Here is a 23,402-nt window from a genome sequence, read left to right as displayed (position 1 = left end):
TTTCTGCATGCCCATCCGCCTCTGAGTATTGCTACCTTGCCTTAAAGGGCTCTTAGGAGTAAGAGTTTCGGTTGTTTAGATTCAAACAAATGACACCACTGTTTTTAATGGATTCCTTCCTTCCACGGATTCCTCATCTGTGATAATCCTATCCTCAGCAAAGCTGTTCTTCGGAAACTTTTAGGCCACCAGGAGGCACGGCGTATCTCTGCGTCGGCTCCGTCCGACGCCTTTACTTACCCAGCGTCAGATATGTCTGGGTCAGTATATATTGAGGCGCCGCACCATGTGACCTCAGTTCCTTTTTTCCGCACACTCTGTTCACTGCAGGGGCACCCTCTTTGAGTTTTCTAATCCGTCATCGTCATCAAACTGTGCACAGATTGCTGCCGGCAGATGTAGGTTTTGGATTTGCACTGGATTTTTTGTACTCCTTTGCAAGGAGCACGACACCCAGGATTGTGGGTCATGTCCGCCCATGCACCCGAAGGCCCTCTGGGAACAGGTGGCAAAATGTTTTACCTTCATCCACAAGGCAAAAGCTGATGTTGCACGTTCTCATTTGAGGTTGCACTGCATTCAGAGGAGAGGTCCCTTCCGTGTAAGGAAAAAGACAAGAAAAAGAACCACTGCAAGAGATTTGGCTCTTCTAGTGGATCCTCACACTGGCATTCTTCCCCCTCTTCCAAAAAAAGAGTCACAGACCCAGAGATTTTCCAGAGCTGGATAAGGTATCTTTTCCTAACGAATCCTCCACCCCCATCTCCCCCCCCCCACCCGAAGAAATGGAAACCATTTTACCAGAAGATGCTTCAGCACCAACGCTGATGGGACCCACTGCGTCTTCTGTGACCGGCATGGTGCCTGCTGTTGTCTGCTCCCGCATACCCACAGGCCCGGACCTCACCAAGAAGAGACCACCGAAGAACCTCAAGAGTAGACTAAACCCTATATGTTGAAGATGTGCAACTTCTATGACAAGGAAGGGGACCAGGTACCCTTTGTGTTTGAACCCCTGGTTCCCACCAAGGAGAAGGGCTTCCCCGAGGAATTCTATGAGGAGGGTGAGGACGTCTAGGGGCTGGCCTTGACCCTCCAAAAGGCCAGTGGCCTAGAAACCTCCCCTGAGCTGGATATTATTACAGCCCTTACCCCCCTGGTAAGCCACAAGCCTCTTTTCAGAGGTTGATGGCAAAGGTGGCCGATATCCTGGGGCTTACAGCCCCATGTACAAAGAAAATTCAGTTTGAATTAACGGACATTCTGGACGAGGGTCCCAGGAAGGAAATATTAATGCCCTTCAATTTGGCAGTATAAGCCCTGTACTGGAGGTATGAGAAAAGTCTGCTTCAACTTTGGCAGTTGACAGGGAGTTGGCCACAAGGAAACAAGAGGCCGTGGATTTCGTCTCTCGGTCTCCTGCGCTCCAAGGGAGGCCAGGCCACTCCAGGAAGACTGTAGGGCAGATGCTTCCCAAGGATTAGAGGCAGTGGTGGCCCCAGAGGAGGAGTTGAAGGTGGTGGAGCGGTGGCAGCCACCGTCATTTCAGAACTTCAAGGGCTAAACCTCTGTGAGGTTTTCTGATTTGATTTTGATTTTAGTTATTTATAACATGCACAAGGACAAACCGAATCCTATGAAGGCACAGATGATCTGACGGTAACAGAACAAGAAGTAAATACATAGCATTGGTCAAAGAAAATCAGTTTATCAAAGAGAGCCTACAGTCAGTAATAGAACACAAGCGCCTGACATTCCTATTATTTAAAGAGGAACGTTTTCAGGCCTCTACGAAACTGGTGGAACGATTCCAATTTCTTGGGGGATGCTGTTCCAAAGCTTAGGACCATAGATCACAAATCGTCTGTCACCCCTGATAACACAACGTGATCAGGGGATGCTCAGCAGCAGGTGATCCCCTGAGCGTAACAGCCTAGTCGGTTGGTATCGATTAAGCTTGTCAGGTAGGTAAGCTGGAGCGAACCCCTTCAAGCTCTTATATATCAGACAAGCGATCTTAAACTTGATCCTATCGTCCACTGCCAGCCAATGTAGGGTGAGGCGTGCAGTCGAGACATGATCATTTCTGTTCAAACATGCAGACTAATCTGACCGCTGAGTTCTGAGCCTTTTGCAGTCTCTGCCGCTGTTTTGTGGGAATTCCTGCAAGGAGGCTGTTGCAGTAGTCTAAGTGTGAGTTTACCACTGCTTGGAACATATGGCAAAACCTGTTGCAGCATGCACAGGGAGTAAAAAACTACCTGACCCTTAGCACTGGCCTGAATTTCACTGGCAAGATTATTTTGCCAAATACAACCAAGAATTTCTATCTTGGTGGCGAATTTAAGATCAGCCCCTAAAAAAATTAGAATCCTGGGGGCATTTTTCTGCAGTGAAAATGTGTTTTGGCCCAAAAGGGCAACCTCAGACTTCCTCTAGGCATTGATTGTCCTGGAGAAATGTATGTTCGGCATCCTCTATTTTGATGAAAACCTGGGCGTCATCGGCATAAGAGTGGAAGTTAATCCGATGACTCCTCAGGATATTCATCAAAGGCGGTAAATAGAGATTCAAAAGTAGAGGGGAGATAAAGGACCCCTGTGGAACCCCACAACCAAAGTGTGTGGGGTCTTAAAGAAAGCCCCCCATTTTTCTGCCACAGTTTCCCTGTGGGAATTGTCTTTCTGTTCAGTTGAAGCCCACGTCCAATGCTTGGGCCTTGCAGGTATGATATGATAGTTTATTTTTTTACAAGGCCTTGAAAAATAACAATGTGAACTTGACTATCGTACTCGGTGTTAAGACGGATTTCTGAACTCTGACCTGGTGGGCAGATGTTCAGAAGGCCAGCTTAGTTTCTTGGAACAGGGTAACCTCTGGACAAGCCAGACCAATCAAGGTAGCTATGGAAGGCTGTCAAGACTAAGTCTCAGGAGGGGTGAGGGTGACTTAAAGACCTCAATGAGCACACAGAGCAAGGACACTTACAAATTGCTCCCAGACAGGTGTTATATCAAAAATATAAACACATTTATTACAAGGCCTTTGTAACTCAGACCATAGAAAAAGAATCACAGCATTGCCAAGTAAACCAACACAACACAAACAATACAAGATATATACAATACCATTGGGGTCCAAAGGGTTAACTGCACAAAATATGTCCACAACCTAGATGGGGAGAAAACAGGCAGTGCAGATAGTCTTTAGGCCCCTGCGACATCGACAACACACCTAACTAAGAGGCAGTCCAAGCCCTAAGAAGAGAGGAACCTTATTCTCAATAGTACATGTATTGCAGGCGCACACGGTTGTTTCAGTGGGCAAAACAGGGTTTCTTCATGGGTCTCTAGCAGCTCGGGAAGGTGCGTGAGGCGATGAAGAATAAGTTCCCACTATTCATGGAGGACCTCACTTGAAGGCAGAGGCAGTTCCAGAGAGCGGAATGGAATTGCTAGCTCGCACTAGCAGTGGAAAGGAGAGGGACCCCCGAAGGGCCATTCGTGCGTAATAATGGATGGAGGTGCTAGGGGCCACCGGTTAAGGTTAGGGTTACTCACCGGCCCCAGGCGCACTCCGGACCAAACTTTGCCAGTCGAGTCCACTTTGGTTGCGGGTTCGACTGCGGCAATATGACGGCTCTACAGCTTTCAGTTCAGAAGATACAATGAGGATTCCTAAACGGAACAGTAATGATTTTTCCGCTCCGGGTGGATGGATCGACCCAGTTTCACTGCAGCAGGCTTCAGAGGCAAGAGGGTCACAAATGCAGCGGACTTGCCAAGGTCGTTTCCACGTTTCCATGGGAGATCTGCTTACAAACACACACTCCATACGTGGACCAATCACGGACCACGGTGGTCCCAGTCATTCATGGCACTCCAGACTCTCTGGCACCCAGGATGTGTTTTAGGGACAGACACCCCAGCCCACATCCTGGAGGCACACACACAAGGCATGCAGAAGCCTGTGAAAGCTTGGCGTTTCGCGAGAAACTGCATGTCCTAATAAGGACTGACCCGGGTCGGCTCGACCTAGGGAAGGCAAAGGGGCAAGATGGCCAAAGGACAGGACAAAGAACCTTGTGGCATCACCATTTTAGAGCCAGGCCACCTATTCGTGCCAAACGCGGTTAACATGGGAAGAAAGGGTTAAAATCATATGAAAATATAAGCTGCCACCAGCCCTGTCCATGACACATCTGCACATCTCCATAAAAGTCCTACGAGAGTATCTAGGGTCATTGTAATAGACTATGAGACCCAAATACACTGTACGGTAAGGTACATTGTGTACTTGTTACATGTTACTCAAAAGTTGCAACATTGGAAAAGGACTAAGGGAAACCAAGTCTCCCAGTACTGATTGTCTTAAGGGCATGTCAGTTTCCCCATAAAAAAAGTGTCCGAAAGCCCAGAGGGGTGCAGCTGAAGGCTGTGCTTCTCCGGCAAAGTCAGTCTATGGTGTCTAAACAGCAGCAAAAAGTTTGGGGGGGGATGTACAAATGGAGGGAAAATTACACATATAATGAAATCTTTCCTAACACTCAGCCTGGCGACATTTAATATAGTGCAATAGTTAAGATGCAGATACGGGAGGGAGGAGGTGGGTGGGAAGGGAAAGGAAACAGGCAGGCGCCTAACATACTAGGCCTGACGACAGTTCTGATAGAGCCGGAGGATTACAAGGAGTGGGTGAGGAGAAGGAAGGAGAGGAACAAAACAAGCAACTATCGTACTAGGCCTGACGACATTTCAGATAGTGCTGGAGAGGAAGGGGTAGGAAGAGAAACGAGAGGGGGTGGTGGGAGACAAACAATGTAGCTATCATACTATGTCCGAGGACAATTCTGATAGTGGTAGTGCATAGAGGGGAAAGGGGGAGAGGAGAGCAGGGTCACTGCCCCTCTTTTATGCATCGTCCTCAAGGCCACGGCCCATGCACCAGCACCGTGCCTCCGTATCCAACCCTCTTGGAGGAGGTCAGCCAACTTCTTTCAAAGACTGCGAGAGAACTGGTACGGAACCAGGCAACGGTTGGTACTCCACATATTTTCTGGTGCCAATGAAGGATGGCAGCTTGTCTCATTCTGCATCGGAGACTGTTAAACCTGTTCCTGTGCAAGGACAAGTTCAAGATAGTTACACTAGGCCAGAACCCGCGAACCTCGATTTGCAGGACTGGTTGGTATCACTGGACCGTCAGGATGCCTACTTGCACGTTCCGATTTATCGGAAGCTCAGGGCGTACCCATGGTTTGTGGTGAGCAAACATCGCTACCAGTTCAGAGTTCTGCCGTTCGGTCCTTTTTCGGGTCCCAGGGGTTTTCACCAAGCTGCTAGCAGTGGTGGTTGCTCGCCTCGGGAGGGAGGGCATTCATGTTTTCCCTACCTGGACAATTGTCTTGTCTGAGCCTGCTCATCAGATCTAGTGACTGGGCATCTCTATTGCGCAGCATGGGCTTTTCCCTGAACATGAAAATGTCTCCGGTTTCGCCGCCCCAGTCTTTCCGATTTATCAGAGCAGTCTTGGACTCTCACCTGGGCAGGGCTTTCCCACCGAGGACTCAGTGACGAAAATCTTTCGGATGGTCAATATCCTGTAATCCCAGGGACAAGTCCCACCCTTGACCTTCCTGGGCCTCATGTCCTCCTGCATGACGGTAGTGCCAGAGGCGAGGCTGCACATGGGATCGCTTCAATGACTTCTCAGTTGCCATTGGTCGAAGTTTCAGGGCCTCACGCCAGAACTTTAGCAGGTCTCGGACCAAGTGGCTCAGGATCTTGTGTGGTGGGCCATGTGAAACAACTTCCCTGAGAGGCACATTGTTTTGTCAACTTTGACCCCAGTTGACGGTGGTCACCAACGCTTATCTGAGTGGTTGGGGCGCTCACCTGTTGGATCTGACTGTGAGCGGACTGTGGTCTCCTGCAAAGTCTCGAAACACATCAACTTGCTGCTGCTGAGGGCGATCAGACTCACCCTCGTCTCCTCCTTCCCCTTTGTGAAACGCAAGACTGTGGTGATCCTGAAGGACAACACAGTGGCCATGCACTACCTCAACAAACGAGGTGGGGTGGGGTCCTTGCCTGTGTGCAGAGAAGCAATGCAACTGTTGTTCTTGGGTCTGGGGAACAGCGTCACTCTGAAGGCATCCCATTTGGCTGGAAGATAGAATGTTGCAGCGGATGGCTTGAGCAGACAGACATTGTCCTCCCACGAATGGAAGCTCTGCCATTAAGCTTTGGAGTATATCGCCTTTGGGGAACTCCTCAAGTAGACCCATTTTCTCCCAATGTGAACAGGAAGTGTGATTTGTTCTGCTCCAGGGAATTTCCTCATCAGGAAGCGCTGTCGGAGCCAAGTAGCAGCTTCTATCTTTTTTTCTTTGATGGCATACTCCTTTGTGAAACACTGGATGCTTCCATAGGTTCCTGCTCCCTCCTAGATGTCTGAGTTGACCTTTGTAGGATGATTAAGACAATTCCGATATGTGGAGGGTTATTATTGCTAGCTAGGGTGTGAGGTTATTTCTGGATTGTTGAGGGTGGTATAATCTGAAGGGACAGGCCATACTTCTGTTCAGGAATTCTACTCTTGTAATATAGTGACATTCGGCAAAGTGTGTGTGCTACGCTGCAAGGAATCTTGGCCATGGATTGGAATAGGGGCGTGTTTACTTAGTAAGGAGAGAAATGTTGCCGTATTACTCATCAAGGAAGGGATTCTACATGACTAGAATATGATCGTTGTATCAGTTCACTGTGGCTAGCAATGTAGTATGAAACCAGTAAGATATTGGAAGTTGTTAGAAACATAATAGAGGTATTGGTGAAAGGAATGCCTTGGGAAGAACTGGAGTAAGGTGTGTGTAATTAAATGTGAGGGGATAATGATAGATGTTACTAATACATTTTAGTGGGAGACTGGTAAAACAAAGTAACCAATGTAGGCTGAAACCTCATTTTACAGCCAATGTATTCTACAAGTAATAGAACATTAGTTAGACTGTTAGGACTGTTAAGGTTAATTATAGGGCTGAATTAGATTGTATTAATGATAGCACCCAAACATGATGTTGTTAGTTAAGGTATTAAATATGGGTGGAAACTGACTTAATGTAGTGTTAATAAGAGAAAGGGGATGGGGTAAGTGTATAGAGCTAATAAGTGGAGGCACAGACTGGGGGAGTATAGTTCTGAACAATTGTTATTGTGTAAATAGGGTAGCTCAACATTATTCTGTGGTAGTGCAGAATGTTAAGGCAATGTTATAGAAGTTATTTTTCTGTGTTTTAGTGTCTGTTTATGTTTTATGTTGTCCTTTGTATGATGTTTGTTTGTCATATAAATGCGTATCACGTCAGGAATGGGTAAATGTAAGGATGTGACTAGTCTTGGCTTGGTTTCCTAATCAGAACATAATGAGTACAATTACAATTGTGTATTGCCAGGGCCATTATGGAACTTTAAGTTTTGAACGTGTTGATCAGGGGGACGGGAGAGTTATAAAGAAGAAATGAAAGGCAGTAGGAGTAGGTAGTGTGATGAGTGAGTTGACATACTGTTCATGGAATGTGAAGGGTTTAAATAATCCCCGGAATAGGGAATAGGTACTGTTGAGATTAAAGTGGAAAAATGTGGATGTATTTCTTTTACAAGAAAACCATTTACTGGAAGAGTCAAAAAGTTTGATGAGTTACACGAGGTATAATAAGGTGTTGTTAAATTGTCATGTTTCAAAATCAAGAGGAGTGGGAGTACTATTTTGCAGAGGATTGAATATGAGTGTAGAGAGGGTGACCATGGATGATGAAGGAAGAGTAATTTTGGTTGAAATAAAGTATGAGGGGAATGTTATTAGAATAGGTTCTATCTATGGTCCCTGTGCTGCGGGGAACAACTTTTTAAAGAAATTAACATCTTTGTTGCAGAATATGGGTTGAGAACATATTATATTGGGGGAATTTTAATTGTGTTCTGAATCATAAATTGTATCGATCGTCCCAGTGCCGGTATACGGCGGAGAGCACAAGTAGAGCGTTTGATGATGATCTGAGTAGTTTGGACCTAGTTGCTGTATGGAGAATTTTACATCCTGGAGTGAGTGAGTTTTCTTTCTTTTCACCAGTGCATAATTAGTTTTCTAGAATAGATTGTTTAATCTCTGAAAGGATTATTGGGAAGACAGTTGAAGCAAAGATATTGGAGTGTAGTCTATCAGATAATTCAATGATTAAGTTAAAGTTAGAGTTAGGTGGTACACGGTCGGCTACTTCAAGATGACGTTTAAAGACATATATATTAAAGGATCAAAATGTGCTGGCATCTTTGAAATCATTTGTCGAATATTTTTATGAAATAGAGGTTCGGCTGGTGAATTAGTAGTTTGGGGGAGTTGTAAGGCGGCTGTTAGGGGGGAGTTGATGAATATTACATCCCGGACGAGGAAAACCGAGATGGCAGAATTGTGGTGTTTGGAGAGTAGGTTAGGGGAGCTACAGAGGAAATTCCAATTGACTAGGAATAATGAGGATAAGGTGGAGATGGATAGGGCAAGGGATTCTTTGAAGAGTGAAATAGATATACAGAGTGAGAAAGGAACAGGGAGATAAGGCTGGCAGGTTATTGGTAAACAAATTGAAGGGTTTAATAGATAAGGCGCATGTTCAAAAATGAGTGAATGAACAGGGAGTACCAATGGTAAAAAGGGTATCATTATGCACTGAAATTCAATTTCCTACATCAGACCAACTGGAAGACTTCTTTAGAAAAGTTGATCTACCAAAGCTGACTAATGAGCAAGCAATAACAATGGATTAGCCGATTACGGAGGATGAGGTACTAAGAGCTATTGATCAACTTAATGTAGGTAAATCCCCGGGTCTAGATGGTCTACCAGTCAAATTCTACAGAGCTATTGGACCTGTATCAGCGCAATTGCTATGTAGTTTACATAAAAGTTTCATGACAGAGGGAGTTTTTGTCCAACGATGCAGGAGGCATGTATTACAGTAATCCTGAAACCTGTAAGGACCATACAAAGTGTGAGAATGACAGGCCAATATCATTACTTAACGCTGATGCAAAAATATTTACCAGGATACTGGCCAATCGATTGAATATGTGCATTGGAGGATTGATTGAACATTTGGAGGTTGGATTTATGCGTGTGAGGAATGTATACGACCCAGCGCCTTCAGACCATACCAATGGTATATAAGGCGCTATATAAATGCAAAATAACATAACATATAAGAACAATTATAGATTTAATAGGGCTCCCTAAGGAAGAAGTGGAGAATATTCTGCTGATCTTTATGGATGCTGAGAAAGCATTTGATAGAGTGAATTGGGGCTTTCTAGACCACCCGTTTAAGAAGATGGGCTTTGGTGGTGCTTTTCTGAGGACTATCAAAGCTTTGCACTTCTCGATTAGTGCAAGAACATGGGTAAATGGAGAGTTGTCCACCTCATTTCCATTGGTCAGGGGTGCTAGACAGGGGTGTTCATTATCACTCCTGCTCTTTAATCTGGCATTAGAGCCCTTGATTATTTATATCAGGCAGGAACAAGAAATACGTGGGCTCAGAGTAGGGGATAAGGAAATCAAAGTACTATGTTACGCGGATGACATGACTATAATTTTGGCTAATCCAAGGGAGGTTGGTACTAGACTAAAGAGTATAATTGAGCAGGTGGGTTGTTTGTCGGGTCAAAGGATTTTGTGCCGTTTGTATTGGTCACCGGGGAGGATGGCCAACTTAGGCTTGATTAATGATTTCTGTTGAGGCTGCGGGTCAAAAAGGGGGCACTCTATTACATATACTATAGGATTGTCCGAGAGTGGTGGGATTTTGGAATGATCTGAATAGGTTGGATAATATTGGGAGTAGAATTACCTAGGTCACGATACTCAACAATGTTGCTTTCAAACTCTGGGGGGTGTATGATAGATAGAGAACATAGTGGGTGGATTAACAGAGTTTTGGTGGTAGGTGCTAAGCACATTCTGAGGGTTTGGAAATCGCAGAAAAAGCTGGATATGGAGGGTTGGTTGTCTGATCTGTGAATCCTGGCTAGGTATGAGAGAGTTATGTAAAGGGAACAGGAAGTCAAATATCTAGAGATTTGGGGACTATTTGATGAATTGTACAGTTGCGGCAAGTATCTTTATAAAGAAGTGTTGATATGACGTGAAGGGTAGAGGAATAATGAGGAGTATTGTCTTTCTTTTAGTGTTTGTTGTGTATGTATTGTCTAGCTTTGATATCTCTGCTGTTGTGTTGTGCTAATGTTTTGAACTGATTATTATTAATAAGATAATGAAATGTCATGCTTAGTATATTATTTAGATGAGTTGATGTAGCAAAGCATTAGTGGTTGGAAACATTACATGAATGCTATGCATATTTTTTTTTATTATCTCTTTAAATTGATAAATAAAGAGGTTTTTTTTTAAAAGGAAGCGCTGGGGACCCACTGGCAGTTGAGTGGACTTTCCACCTCCTTTATACGTTTCCAGCAATCCTTGTCATTCCGCTGGTTCTAAGGAGATTGAGCCTGTTCGGAATCACGTTGATCCTGACAGCTCTGGCCTGGGCCCCGCAAACGTGGTTTCTGGAGTTGCTGGTCATGTCCATCTGCCCTCCGTGGCTCCTTGCAAGGAGAGTCAACTTTCTCTCCCAATTGGAGGGGCGGGGTCCTCAACCTCAGCATCCTAAACCTTCATGCTTGGCTACTGAGAGGCTGAGATACAAGGACTGGGACTTGTCAGATGACATCCTTGAAGGTGCTCCTCTCAGCTCGGAATCCTGCTACAAAGTTGATCTACACCTGCAGATGGCATACATTTTCGGCTTAGTGTCAGGAGAGGGATCTGGACCCGGTATCGTGTCCATTATCCCATGTTTTGGATTTGTTGTCGTTGGCTGAAGAGGGCCTGCAGATAGGCACTGTTAAGGGATACCTTGCTGCTATTTTGGTTTTCAAGAAGTCCCCAGAACAGGGCTCGTTCTTCACAATCCCCATTGTCATTCAGTTCTTGCAGGGTTTGTGTAACCAGTTTCCCCAACACCAGTTTGTTGACCCGGGAATGGAATTTATTTGGTTTTGACATTCCTTAGGAGAGTTCAGTTTCATTCCCTGCATTCATGTTCTATTGGGTGGGCTGCTCACCCTGAAGGTGATTTTCCTGGTTGCCATCACTTCAACGAAACGGGTCAGTGGGCTCCAGTTGTAATCTATTAAACCTCCCTGCGTGGTGTTCTCCAAGAGAAGGTGACGTTGAGAGTGAGTCGAGACATCAGACCAAACACAAATATAGATAGAATTGCATAATGTATTTCTGATATGTATTGGTCAATTATTATTTTCATTTCTTTGGGCTGTAATCTGAGCTGAAATGGCATTAGCAGGTGCACAAACATCCTTATTTATTACATGTTCTAAATAGATATCTTGTACACTGGCAAAAAAACCACAAATTTCAGAAAAAGTAAAACACCTCTGTTAAAACAAAATTCCTCACCCATGCACCCCCCCCCCCCCTGTGGAGTTTTCAGTATAGTAGGATAATCAGTTCTTTAATGCAAAAAGATGTTCAATTAACTGACCCATTAAAAATCCTTTTTACTTTCAGCTGTAAACTTGAATTTCCTATTTGAAATTTAATTTCATAGTTAAATGTGCAGTGCTCGGCAGTCGCCATATAATGTTGTCAAACTTTAAATACTTTCATCAAAACCATCAGTTGATTGCTTGGCAGGGAAGCGAATGCCCATCTATCGCCAGGCGTTGCTTAATAAAATCATAGCATTCTGCCGGAGCAAAAAGTCAGGGAACCTCAAGGGAACAGCATTGATCTAAAAGCCTTTTGCAACGCAGAGCTCGTCATGTGTCTCCTGCTGGAACTTTCTTTTTAAATGAGCATTGGTTCGGAATCAGTGTGTTTTCACTGAAGTGGAAACTTGTGGGCAGGGTCAGAAAGATGTCAGCCATTGCCAGAGTAAAACCTCTGAAATATGTATTTGTGTACTGAAGCAACAGGAGGCACGTTTGTTATGGTGCTTTGTATTACCATTTAAATTTAAACAACATTACTAGATCATTCCTGTGATTTGCTTACTTGATTTTAGAAGACAACTAAAAGTACGAAGGAAATTAGCAAACAAACACTTCTAAACTGCATCCATCCATTATTTTAATTTGTTTAGGCAATAACATAAGGGGACCAACCCAGCTCTGGAATGGAACGCTGGTCCTAACTAACTTGTCACCCGCAGTGCATTAAATACCGAGAAACTGCAAACGGTCTCAGGATTAACATTCCCTATTCCCTATGCAGTGTGAGCACGTTCAGACACGAAACCCAACTATAATATGCATTCATCCTGAATCTACACTATTGATTAATACCAACAAATCCAGAAACTCCTTGTGTTGTGTTCTTTGTCTTGAGCAGAGGGTAACTGCTTAGCAGGTAGGGGGGTCAGACAGCCCACTTCGGGTGTATACTATCATTTTATGTGGATAGATTGATCTTACTTGCATAAGGTTATTGACCTTCTCTAACGGCACAGAGCTAAAACATGATAATTTGTTCTCCAAGGCCGGTTTTTTTCACCACTTAGCAAGCCCCACCCACCTGTTGCCTTCCTGCTTGTCGCTCTTTTTCCCTATTTAAGGAGCCCTCTAGCATCTTTTCTTTTGCAGATAGGGAGCAGGTGCAAGTGGATCAAGGTCACCTGGCCTAAGCCCCGCCCACCTGGTGCCTTCCTGCTTGCCGCTCTTTTTCCCTACTCAAGGAGCCCTCCAGCCTCAGGTGCAAGTGGATCTAGGTCACCTGGCCTAAGCACCACCCACCACCTTAGCCATGCCTCTTCCTTCCTGCTCTTAACTATTAGATCAAGGGCGTCTTTTGCCTGGGCGTCCTAAGCGAAGGGCAGACAAAGAAAAGGGCAATTCCTGTTTGGACCACGAGGACACAGGGCCTTGCCTCCTCCTGAGACAGCAGGTACGCCTGCACCAACATGTGTTACTCCCTCTGTCCCCAAAGGCCATCCCCACCCCCTCTGATCCCCCGTGATGTTCCCTTATGCCCCCACCATTCTTGCACACAGGTGTTGCCTGTTTTGCTTGATTCTTCTACCCTGCTCCCCCCTCACCTCCCTCAAGCCTACTTCTGCAGGACTCTGTCCTGATCAATTCTGGTTTCAGCATCACCGTCACGTGGCCAATGCTGGATTTGACTTTTATGGACTTCATTCATTCACGGTGCGTCACCCTTTCTCAACTCTCATGCTGGACTTCCTTTGCATCTTGTATTCATGGTGGCTCTGAATCATGCTGTTCCCATCTTCATCTTGTATCCTGGCTTGCAACATTATGGGGGTCATTCCGAGGTTGGAGGTTAGGGAAAAACGATGCCGGTAAAGGATTCCCGGCATCGCTTACCGCTACGGGCTATTCTGACCAACTAGACCGCTATTTACGGCACCGTGAAGTACAATGCCATAAATAGCGGTGTAGGTGCGCGCGCGACATGCCGAGCCGAAATTGGCGGCATGGAGTAAACCGGAGCTGATCCCAATGAATGCAGACATGCAAATAACGGCCTCCTGAAGGTCGAAAAAGACCTTACCGGCATGGAGTAAATACCGGCATCTCCGAGAAGGTGTTAAGAACCCTGAGCAGTGTTACCAAGTGCCACAGGTGCACACAATCAGCACAGGTGGAGGCAATGGAGTCAGGGCCAGTACAAAAGGAGCACACCCACACACCACACCCCCTCCCACACCAAGATGATACCAATAGTGGTAGCATAACTGGAAGTGGAGGCCCTGCTTGCAAGGGCTCAACTACAACAACAACAACAGGCCCCACCACAGAGGAGACACAGGAGGAGGAGGAGGTTGAGACAGGCCCAGCATGCCCCACCAGTGCAGTCACTGTTACCACGCCGGCAGCCCCCAATCCCTCGCAACAGAGCCACCCCCTTCAACCCAACACCTGAGCAGACCCACACACTGTACCGGCTTGACCGTGAAACCATCACCACCGTAGTGGACCTGATACACAACGACATAGTGAGGCTCATATAAATACGCACCTCTATCCCCCCCTCTACTGAAGGTAGTGTCTGTCCTGCACTTCCTTGCCACAGGCACCTACCAGCACACAGTGGGGCACAAGCATGGCATATCACAACCCATATATTCACAGATACTGACCCAAGTGCTGGATGCCCTCCTCAAGCACACAAGGGACCACATATTGTTACCACGGACTCCACAGGAGATATTTGATACAAAGGTTGCCCTCCATGCACTGGCAGGCATGCCAAATTGTATATGTGCACTTGACTGCACCCATGTGGAGTTGGTGGTCCCGCATGCCATGGAGGTGGCGTATCGCAACCACAAGCAATACCACTCCATCAACGTGCATATGTTATGTAACGCCAGCAAGATCATCACACATTGCTGTGCCCGACATCCCGGATCAACTCATGACTCTTTGGTCCTGCCGAGCTCCACGCTACCACGCTATATGGTCAACATGCTGGACGACGTGCCTGGCTGCTTGGTGAGTTGCCTGACTGGGCCATGGCAGTGCATCGGGGTTGTGAGGTGGGTCGCTGCATATTCCACCTGGGTGGAAAAGTTGAAGGCTGTGCACGATGTGCACCTCACCGAGCACTGGGCCCCAAAGCAAGTGAAAAGGCACATGACTACCTAATTCTACAGAACACAGCACATCAATGATTTAACCCCAAGAGTGCTGCATACAAATACAATGCACGTGGTCCAAGATGTGAGTGCACTCCATAAACCATCTTTAGGATGCCATCCCCTCCATCATTCCATTCCACAGGACACATAACGGGGCCAGAAATGGGGTCAATGCATCCAGGGACATGTGCATATGGGCAGAAATCACCTGCTGCCATGTAAGACTAGTTCAGTTGTCTGCCATGAATGTACAAACACTTACCTTCATTCCCCTCTCATGCAGGTGATGGTGGCTATCCCTTGAAGCCGTGGCTCATGACCCCTGTCCAAAACCCACAGAATAGGCACGAGGAGTACTACAATCGTTCCCATACCCGTACACGTGTGGATATTGAGCAGACCTTTGGCCCGTTGAAGGCACGATTTCGTTGCCTCAGCCGGTCGGGTGGGGCACTCATCTACAGCCATGAGATGGTGTCTAAGATCACCTTGGCATGTGTAATGCTGCACAATATGTGCATCCGTTGGAACGTCCCCGTGACATGGAACTGCATGGAACTGCTACTGCCTGATGATGATGATGATGATGAAGGGGAGGAGGAGGAAGAAGGGGCAGGACAGCATCACGGTGCAGTTGCACAGGAGGGTCGTGCCGTGCGGTAAGCATTGATTGGACAATATTTGTGAGGATGTCAGGACGTAGGGCACTGGGTGTGGGAACACATGTACACTTTGCACTATGCAATATAAAATGACACATGCGCAATGATGAATGTCCACTCTAAGATTTTTTAGATGAACAACCGGTGTATTAAAATTGAAGGTTCAAACGTGAAAAACAAACCCACCACCACCCTCGCCCCCCTCCCCCTCCCACCACAACAACCCCACACTAGTCCCATAAGGACCACATAGGCCACGTGTATGGCAGCATTGTCACTGTGCGCTCCCAGAGCCAGGGGGAGGCATGTCCTGGCGGCGCAAATTACGTTGGGACCAATGGACCGGGCTGGTCTGGGTGGAAGAGCATAAACAAGGTGTGTCCTCCTGCTGGGGCTGTCGTGCAGGAGGTGCAGCCTCCAGCGCATCTGCTATCCGGCCAAGGACCTCACATAACCTGTTTGTGCTGTCTGTGATGACCTCGCCCAGTGCCCTCAGTTCGTTCCGCCACTCCTCCCTGGCCTGCCGATTGTCTTGCATAAAGTCATTGATGAGGCCTTTGATCAGCTGAGCCCGCTCTACATCATTGGCTGATGTTGTTGGCCCGCTGGGAATCGGGCTCACCTGTGTTTCTGGCACTTCACTGAGGGAACTGGCCACAGGACTGGCATGTCCCTGTGTTGCTCTTCGCCCCGTAATACCAGGTGTGTCACTCTCACCAGAGTCACTATGTGAGACCTGGGGGTTGTTCTGGCCATCAGGGGTGTGGAGGATCTCACATGTGTCCTCCTCAGTTGCTCCGCAAATGGATAAGAGGCTGTCGGCAACATCGGCGGGGCCGTGGCTGCAATCTCCCCAGCCACCTTAGACTCCTCAGAGCGCGGCGTAGGGCATGTGTCTACCGCCAGTGCAGGGTGGGGTAGGGGTGGGTGTTATGCTCACCTGGCTCCCACAGGGGCATCGGTCGGACCCGGACTGCTGCGGCCTCCACCCACGTGTTGCGTAGTGCAGCGATGACTGACTGGATCTGCCCTCCTAATCTTGTCAGCTTGACCCGTAGAAATATTCTCCTACAAGTGGAGAGATGGATTTAGCCACTTGTGGATTCAAGTGATAGCACCCCCACTGTCCTCCCCACTGATCACCTCTGAAGCGCCCTCTCAGCAATCTCACCTTATATTCTTGAAGGATGAGCCCTCCATCCTGCGAAGCGCACAGGGGCGCGTTGATGACCAGTTACTTCACTGGCCTGAAGATATTGGAAGAGTTGTAGACTAATCCTGACTCCAAAAAGGTCCTGGCGAAGAGCCGTAAGTATATAGTTTGTAAGAGTTCAAAATGTCTGGAATTCACTCCTGTCCAATTCCTGTTTTATCTTGCAGCTTTGACCCAATAAGAAGATTGACAGCTGAAAGCGCTCCGGTAAAAGTCTGTGTTACCCAACACTGTCCGGTAAATAATGCCAAGGGTTAAACTTGCTGCTTTCTCCTTATCTTACAGGTGCGGCAAAAGAAGATGTGGCGTGCTGATGAATTATACCTCCGGCGGTAAAATCAGGTAAGCATATGGCGGCTAAAGAAATTCTCTGTCTGTTCTCTCTGCTCACCTTGTTGTTCTTTTCCCCCTTAGGTGCCGGGATTCGGCGATGTAAAGATGGAGACAGCGCCGGATCGATGAGATGCTGCATGGAACGGTGAGTATGGCGCGGCGCTGCTGCTGGCAATGCGACGGGTTTAAAACAAAGTCTTTCCTCTGTGATGAATCCGGAATCAGGTAAGAAATCAGGTTCTAACCTTTGCTTCTTTCCTTCTTTCTAGGTGCTCCAGGTTCGAGGCGGGCATGGCAGAAGGCTGGATGCTGCTGCTGGCACGGTGAACGTTACGCTGATGGATGCAGAATAACGCAAAGCGTGTGCTGCTCTTCGGACCTGGTTTAAATAGCCTTCCAAAGTAGTCCCAGGTAGGTATTCCTCCCCGACCACACCCGAGTAACAAAATAGTCCCTAATGTAAAGTAGTCCCTTCCAGGCCTCACATGGGCTTGGATCTTCTTTCAGCATGGTCTGCATCAGGTAAGTGTGCACCTATGAGCCTGGCGCCTATGGCGCCAGGACTGATGTCCCATATGAACCTGGCGCCATAGGCGCCAGGACTGAACCCAGATAGCCCCTAGCAGAGATTGCTGGGTTTTCTCAAGGCGACATGATGCCTGCACCCGGGGCTGATGGACGTGGTCTGGATGCCCAGGGGTATGCATCATGACAGCGGGGGTTGTGCACCCTCCACAGGCCTTGCTGGAGCCGGTGGTGTGCCTCCAGGTGTTTTCCTGCTCGCAGGTAGACGGCGGGCCCTGACCTGGCCCATGGAGGTGCTGGGCCGGTTGCTTGCCTGGTGCTCGCTGTCATGCTCGCTGCCTGTGGGGGTGGAAGAGAGGGACGGCATGAGTGATGATTTGAGAGCCAGCATTTGGACATGGCTACAATATCACAATCAGATACTAGTGGTTTATCAGCATTTGGGTGGAGAACGGCACATTATTCTATGCTTGAGTGGTAATTGCATGCATATGTCTGTGTCACTCATGTTGGCCGGGTACTGTGGTGGCTCACATGTACACTGTTTACATCAACTGCCCCGTGTCCCACACGGAATGGGCCTCTTTGTGTGGTATGTCTCATATAGTTTAAGGCCTCGCACCTGGCACTAGCCTGGGTTTCACTTGTTTCGGTATGTTTTAAAGGGGGGGTGTGGCCGACCATGCCGTGACACCTTGCCCAGCCTTTAGCAATGACTTTCATAACATTTGCGTTGGCAGTATTGACTATGGACACTCACCTCCATCAACGGATGACGTTGCCCTGCACTCCATGCCTCCGACCCCTTTGATGGCTTCTGGGCCTATCATGGCCGCCCTTGGCATTAATTTCATCAGCGAACCAGGGCCTCCTCCTGTCTCCAGGGCCTGGCTTCTATTAGCTCCGCACCCTCAGCCGCAAGTCGTCCCACCTTTTTCGGCAGTCCTTAGTGGTGCGGGGGTGTTGCCCACGGCGCTGACCTTCTGTGCTACCATAGCCCAGATCTTTCTTTTTGATTACCGCCACCCTCCGCATGTCAGTGCTAAAGACGGTGTCGGAATGCTCGTGGAGGGTATCCACCATCATCTGGAGCTCATCAGGGTTGAAACACTCCTTCCTGAAGCGGGCAGCTCCCGTTTTTGGTGCTTTGGGCATTCCTCCTTGATGATGGGATGTTTCCACAGTGTTGAAAGTTTGCCAGGGGTCCTGTCTGGTGTGGATGGCAATGGATTGTGTTTTTAAAGATGGCTGCCGTGCTCCTTTCAGTTCCTGTGCAATGACACTGTTTCCGGTTCCGCAATTTATGGTCACCGCTAATGCTGCGTTGCGCTAAAGCGGTAGTGTTAGCTACGGTGCGGTACATGCCGGTAGGGGGTTTTCGGGCCCTTTTGCAGCATGCCGCTACGTTCATTACCGGCATGGCGCAAAGCTCGTGCCCGTGAACTCGTAATAGGGCGCTTTTAGCGGTCTACTGCCAGCTTGGACACGCTATTTGCACCATGCCGGTAATGAACGGAACTTACCTCCAAACTCGAAATGAGGCCCTATGTGTTACTACTGACTTCTGCAATTGTATTCACTCTCCCCTCTTGCTTCTCCACTCTTGTGACTGCTAGCTCTCTGTTCTCTCCTCCTTTCCCTTCTCCCTTTTCCTATCTCCTCCCCTTACTCTCTTCTATGCACTTACTCTATCAGAATTGTCCCTGGACCTAGTATGATAGCAACCTCGTCTGTCTCCTCCCCCTTCCTTTACTGTTTTTTTCCACCCCACCGTTCCTCCAGCACTATCGGAAATGTCGTCAGGCCTAGTATGATAGTCGCTTGTTTTGTTCCTCCCCTACCTTTCTGCACCCCTCTCCCTCACCTCTTGTTTTTCTCCGGCTATACCAGAAATGTTATCAGGCCTAGTACGGTAGTCGCCTGTCTGTTTCCATTTCCTTCCCACTCTCTCCCTCCCTTATCTATGTCTTAGCTCTTGCACTATCTGAAATGTCGTCAGGCCGAGTACGATAGTTAATTTTACATCCTTACAGTTCATGGCCTGTAAGAATGTCAGTGTATTTTCCCTTGTTCCCTACCTTGCCTTGAAGCGCTTTGAAACACACTGTGTATAGGCGCTATATAAATAAACTATCATATCATAACTGTTTTGGAATATAGGAAAAGTGTAGTGCCATGGGTTTGAACCTAGGAAATGATGCTTTGGGCTTTCATATTTCTGAAGTAGATTAAATAAACATGAAATGTCAAAGCAATAATAGTAACTAATATGAAACGAATCCAAATACCCTGACTGAAAGTAATGCATAAGAATTAGATTGTGATAGCCAAATAATGATTTGTACAAAACTGTAAAGTCAAATGGAAAACACATCGGGCTAAAATAACTTTTTTGCCTAACTATGCTGAAAAAGTGGTTTCAAAAGGCGGCTTGATCATTAATAATTGAACTGGTAAATATTCCAAACAATTGGATGGTAATTGTGTCATTATTCATGACGATTTGAGGCCACAAGGCTCTCAATCGTCTAGGGGGAGTTATAAAATAAATATAAAAAAATAAAAACATTACATTGAAAATATTGAAACGTTGAGTGTTAACCTCATACCCCTATATATCAATAAAACAAATGTACTCATACTCGCCACCCATCAACAAGAACATGGAACCGACTTTCACCAACCTACTGACAATCCATTTGGGGTTGTTGGGCTGCACACATCCAATTATTTACTTTACAGCCCCCTCTAAGTGGCTGTAGGGACCCCTACCACTGCTTCCTCGCCCAAACATTAATCTACATTTGCCAAAGGATTGCATTGTTACATGTATTTCTTGTTTTCATAGTTATTTCTAAAGTCAATATCACTGGGATGTCAATGAGCCCTCATTTTGTGTATGCAGAAGAAAGACTTCCATTCAATTTGATGAAGATTTCACAATAAAAATGTAAAAAAGCAGAAACGAACACAATTTCCAGATGCGTTGTTTTTACTACAAGGACCTTTCTATTGGCAGAATGAAGGAACACCCAGGCTTGTTTAGTAATAAATACAGTTCGAACTGGCTACAAGGAAAGGCAGGAGTCAACCACAGCAACCAATAGAATATACCCTGAACAGCACGGCTTGCTGTTAGTAAGTGAAAGTGTAATGTAATTTACTCTGGCAGAACCAAGATGGCACCCATTCAACTATAAGGTTACATTCCAACATAGTCTCATCATTCTTTGACCACGATATGGTTGAATATTGATATGTTGTGTTCTCTGCATTGGGTCTTTCACAGATTCACATGCTGTTTCAACATTCCCCGTCATCAGGCTGGGAATTCTCTGTAACATTAAGGCAGTTTACATTTAAATGGGAAACTGCAATCACTTTAGTGTTCTCTTAGTTATTTTGGGTCTATTGCCCAATGGCCAATAGGCAGAGAGTCCCTTAACCCCTCCCATGGAGGCCATCTTCAGATTTTATACTGCACGTTCAAGTGTTGGAATCCTCTCGAATTTCTCTTCTTCATTCGACGATCTGCACACTTTTTTTCTTCGATTTTCATCTTTTTACTGATATATTTTGAATGTCTCTATCCAGTGCTTTTATATTTTTGGGTGTTTGGGAGTGTTTTGCATCTTTGGTGCTTTCATGCCTTTGCCACTTCAGTGGTGAGGCCCATTGCAGGTTCCTCTTCGCCCCATCATGTCTGATCCCAAGGTAAAGAAAAGTGTCTTCAAGGCATGCTCCACCTACCACTTTTAAGAATATTTACTTGGAAGAATACCATGTAGAGTGTATCTACTGCCTGTACCTGGACCACGATGTTAACTCGTCTACTATCTCCACAAGTTTTGCTAAACCACGATGTGGTTTTGGAATCACGATTTCTAGGGACATCTTTGAAGAACTTTAGGGAGATTGTTGGCATAAGGGCCTCATACTACTTCAGCACCATTTTGGCTGACACAGCTGTGTCAAGAAATGTTAACAGACACTCAAAATTAGCCCGAATAATCTGAGTTAGCCACCCATTGAATTCCTGTTATTCATCTCTTGTACACTTGGGTGTATACCATCTCTTGTACACTTGGGTGTATACTGCAATGGTCTTTCAAGCTAAGTTTTGATGAGAAAATGAAATTATCACTATGCAGGTCAGACAATATTTTAAACTCTTGTATATTCTTCCAGCTATTTATAGATATACAGTGATAATCTGTGGTAGATTTACCTCTCTGATTAGTGCAAGTGTAATTTCTTGGTATATCATTCTTATGTCTTATGTTAATTGAGCGAATACCCCATTCTGAAAGTCAATAATACAATTTCAAATCGTTTGCACAGGTGCGCAAGTCTAGCATGATAGGTGGGGACATGCTATGAACCAGATCCTCTGTTGCATTGAGGACATCACTCAGTCGCTTATTACCAATTTTAAGGTTAAAGTCTCCACCCACAATATAGCTTGAGGGATTGTTTCCTTTCTGGCAAATAAGGTGTCCATCACAGATTTAAATTCTGACAGAGCAGACCCATTTTCTCATCATGTTTTCGATTATAAAAATTAATTAGCATGTCCTCATTATGTTCCCAAAGTTTTAAAAGTGTAACTTGAATGTTTGGTGAAGAAGATTGTGCTCATTTTGGAGGAAGCCTTATGGGAAGGTTTTATTAGCACTGAGGAGGCTACCTTCTTATGTCCCTTGCATCCCAGAACCCGGGCCTTCTATTTGCTCCCCAAGATACACAAGGAGGTCGACCTGATACCTGCTTGGCCAATAGTGTCCGGTATTGGATCCATATTGGAACCATTGTCTCAATTTGTTGACATATTTCTACAACCTGAGATCCCGAAAATGAGGTCATACCTCAAAGACACTACGGAAGTGTTGAATCTATTGGGGCACAAACACTTTGATGCCTCTCAACAACTACTTGTCACCATGGACATTGAAAATCTCTATACACAGATAACACAAACAGAGACTCTCCAAGTGATAGAGAAGATACTGCGGAACAGTGCCCCTCCACCAGAGGTTCCTGTGAACTTCATGCAATTGGCGGAACTGGCCCTTACCAAGAACCTTTTCATATGTGAAGATCAATTCTTCGAACAGACATCAGGGACTGCTATGGGTGCCACATTTGCCCCATCCCTGGCAAACTTGTATGTAGCTCAATTTGAGAACAATGTAATCTTTGCTGAACACAATTCCTATGCGGATCTGCGTGAAATGACCAAATGCAAAAGTCCGACTACCAAAAGTCCAACTACCAAAAGTCCGACTTTATTTTTCTTTTATTTGTCCTCAAAGATATATGGGGGGGAGAGCCCCCCACCTTACCCAGTGCTTCATTTGTAAAAAAAATAAGTGCCAGGGCCCAATAAATATTGGCCCCATAATGCCGGGCATGGCACGGCCCGCAGTGCGGGCGTGCGGCCCGGGCCAGTTCAGTGCTCGACCTAGATCGGCCCACCACCAGCCCATCACACTGCTGCTGCTCCATGTCACATGTTGGGCACTGCAGCAACTGTTGGCACAGGCTAGTAGTGGGATGGATGGGGAAGGGCACACATGGGCTGAGGAAGTATAATGCTTTAAAGTTGGAAAACATTTGTTATAGTAGGTGTAGTGGTTCCAGCATTCCGGCAACCTCTGAGGCAAAAGAGTGCATTTGAACACCTGACATTTCTAAGTTCTAGACCACACTTGTTAGACGTCTGAACCATACTTGCAATCCTCAAAGTGATAATGCATTTGATAAAATTGTTGCAAACGTTTGGATGTTAACTTATTTGTCAATTTTGTAAAATTACTGCCCACCCCCTCCCACCGCCCTGTTTCCCAAATGGCTGTGAGTGGAGCTGGGGTCTCTTGTGAGAGTATCTTTCTGTTTTGACGTATACTAGGAAAAATAATAGACTGTATTTAAAACATTA

At 46.3% G+C, this 23,402-nt stretch overlaps 1 protein-coding gene across 5 annotated transcripts in view; it reads left to right on the top strand.

Annotated features, from left to right (window-relative positions):
- Positions 1-23,402, top strand: part of BRIP1 (BRCA1 interacting DNA helicase 1) — a 2,318,009-nt gene that overhangs the window by 1,493,491 nt on the left and 801,116 nt on the right. The gene's annotated exons all lie outside the window — the stretch shown is intronic.

Source organism: Ambystoma mexicanum, chromosome 9 (assembly GCF_040938575.1).
Source record: "Ambystoma mexicanum isolate Mex_15411 chromosome 9, UKY_AmexF1_1, whole genome shotgun sequence".
NCBI lineage: Eukaryota > Metazoa > Chordata > Amphibia > Caudata > Ambystomatidae > Ambystoma > Ambystoma mexicanum.
Note: the sequence above shows the minus strand (reverse complement) of the source record. Positions and strands in the feature narration are given on the sequence as shown.